A 3,137-nucleotide genomic window follows, 5' to 3' on the forward strand; every position below is an offset into this window, starting at 1 on the left:
CGCCATTTATTAGGGGTTGTTGCATGTACTTATCAATATTAGGGGACAAGCAACAAGGGTGGCAAGGTCAATGCCACCATCAGAGACTAAAACAGCCTCAGTGATTTCCCTAACTAAACCAACCCCAACTACATTACCCAGAGTGAGCCCTGCTACTCACTTGGACTGGCTATTTGTAGTGTTATTTTTCCTACCACCACTGCTATTACTAGGGGCACTAGTGGAAGCAGTGGGGTTTGTGGTGGTGGGAGCTTTGGTGTTTTTCTTTGGACAAGTACTGTCACTTGCCCAGTGGCCTTTGTTCTTACACATATTACACCAAGGCTTTTATTAGAAGAGGATTTAGACCCACACCAGAGGATTTTTGTGGGCCTGATAAAGACTCCTTGTTTTTATCTTTGTCCCCACCTTTGTCATCAGACTTACCATCCTTCTTCTTGTCCTTCTCACCCCCTGTATGAGCTTTCCTGCGGGCACTGCTTCTGACCAATTTGTCTGCCTTCTTTCCCAATTCTTGGGGAGAGGTCAGATCTGAGTCTACCAAGTATTGGTGCAACAAATCAGAAACCCAGTTATTCAAAATATCCTCTCTAGGTATAAGATTGTATAAGCCCTCATAGTCTGACACTTTGCTGCCATGTAACCAGCCTTCTTAAGCCTTAACAGAACAGTCCACAAAGGCTATCCAAACCTGTGAGGACTCTTTTCTGGTTTCTCTGAACTTAATTCTGAATTATTCTGTGGCTAAGCCTAATCCATCCAAGAGTGCAGTTTTAAGGATACTCTAGTTTTCGGAGTCTTCTCTGACAGTGAGATCCCTCCCCTTGTCAGAAAAGGACAACCACGGAATAGCAGCCCACTGCCTTTGAGGGACCCTCTGAACTTTGCAGGCCCACTCAAGTGCAGCAAACCACTTATATATATCATCCCCCACCTTGTATGGGGGAACAGTTTTATGCAAGTTTCTAGAGTCAATGGTGTCCTCCCTAACTCCATAAGGAATAAGTTACTTACCTATAACTAGGGATAGCTGTTGCTGATGCAGCCTCAGTCTGGCCTCCTCCAGTCTCAGTTTCCTGAGTTCCCTATCTATGGAGTCATCACCTAGAGTTGAACTATGGAATTCCTCAGAAACTGAGGTGATATGGGAATGGGCAGAGGTAGATCTTTCCCTAACTTTTGTAACCCTAGTGACCTGACCTCTAGGTGTGAAGGGAGCCCTACCTGAGTGACTACCCCTCCCACTGCCAGCTACACTAGTGGGTCTACTAGGTGAAAGATCTTTGGAAGAGCCCTCCTCTGAATCTGAAGGATGATCCCCTGACTCTAAGGGGCTAGAAGTGTAGTGTAAGAAAGAAACTAACCTACCTACCCTCTAATCTCTTGGAAAGGAAAGTAAGAGACTAGAACCCTGTAACTAGGTATATGTGTATAGCGTTAGATATAGAGTATTCTTTCCTGTGGAAAGCACCGGTGACAGGATGATAAGGCAATTGCAAGTTCTAATCCCACCTCTGCACCACCAATGTAGGAGGCTGGCCTGGTTTGTAGTGGGTTCCTAAGGTACTTACACCTTATACCAAATCCAGTTGGCCCTTATTAGTGAAATGTAGACAGTGTCTAGAAGCCAGGCTCTCTAGGGGTAGTGTGGGTGAGCAGCCAAGGCCTAACTAGGAGACATGCAAAGCTCATGCAATACCACTGTAGTCACACAGTACTCACACCCATGAAAGAAAATACTCAGTGTTACAAAAATAAAGGTGCTTTATTTTGGTGACACAAATGCTAAAAATACCATAGAGACTATACTCCCTTAAGAGGTAAGTAATACACTAATTATATACACTAGTATGCATAAATAACCGTAAAAACAGTTAGAAAACTGTGCAAATAGAGAAAATCACAATAGTTAGAACTGGGCCTAGGGGGAACACAAACCATATACTAAGAAAGTGGAATGTGAAAGTCGGTTTCCCACCTAGGCAAGTGTAGTGTATAGAGGGGTGCTGGGAGTATTAGAAAACACCAAAGGAAAGTAATAGAACCCACCCCAGAGCTCAGGAAAGCAGGAGTAAATCACTGTAACTTTCTTAGAACACACAAGAACACGAGAAAGAAGATTATGCAAGAACCAGAAGAGCTGCAAGACACCGATAATGGATTCCTAGACCTGAAGACCTGTGGAAGAAGGGGACCAAGTCCAAGAAGCACTGAAGAGTCCAGGGAGAACAGGAGCCCCTGCAAATCCTGATAGAGATGCAAATGAAGAACCACTGATGAGAAGACAAAGTCAGTATTGCACCAAAGCAGACAAATGCGGGTTCCTGGTTGGTGCAGAAGATCTCCCACACCGGATGGATGGTTGCAGTCTGATTTGCGTTGCTGGATTCAGCCAACGAGCCTTGGCACACGCAAAGCTCATGTTTAGTGGAAAATGACACTGCCCGGGACTAGTAGGGACCTGGTGTACTCTACCCAGGAGGGAGAGTCAGAGGGGGATCTCAGCAACTCAGAGAGCCCTCATAAGACCAGGCAGCGTGCACAGGAGTCCCACAGCACAGAGACAAAGAAGGTGCAAAAGGAGGCCCAAGCAGCACTACACAAAGGGATCCCACGCCGCCGGAGAACCACGGAGGAAGCTGTGTGTCACAGGAAGGAGTGCTGGGGGCCAGGAGCTACATGGTGCATGAAGAAGTTTGTGGATGGATGCCAACAAGCCTAGGCAACTGCAAAACATGCGGAGCATGGGGCTACTGTCTTGCGTGGGGAGGCAAGCTCTTACCTCCACCAAACTTGGACAGTTGGACGTCAGGACCGTCAGGAACACTTCAGTCCACCACCCTTGATACTGGATCCAAGCACTTCATCAGGAGAGGGGACCCAAGCCACTGGTCGTCGCTGCAGAGGGATGCCTGCTGAAGCAGGAAAGTGACTTCTTCACTTCAAGGGAGATTCCTTCATTCTTCTGGTGCAAGCTGAAAACAGGCAGTCCTCCGAGGATGCACGACCTGGAAACAGTTGCAATTGCTGGCAGGAGCTGAATATACAATGTTGCAGAAGTCGTCTTTGTTTCTTTGTTGCAGTTTGTAGAGTTCCTGGAGGGTCCAGAAGCAGTTTCTTCGGTAAGAAGGTGAAGT

The sequence above is a fragment of the Pleurodeles waltl genome, chromosome 2_1 (genome assembly GCF_031143425.1).
Source record: "Pleurodeles waltl isolate 20211129_DDA chromosome 2_1, aPleWal1.hap1.20221129, whole genome shotgun sequence".
NCBI lineage: Eukaryota > Metazoa > Chordata > Amphibia > Caudata > Salamandridae > Pleurodeles > Pleurodeles waltl.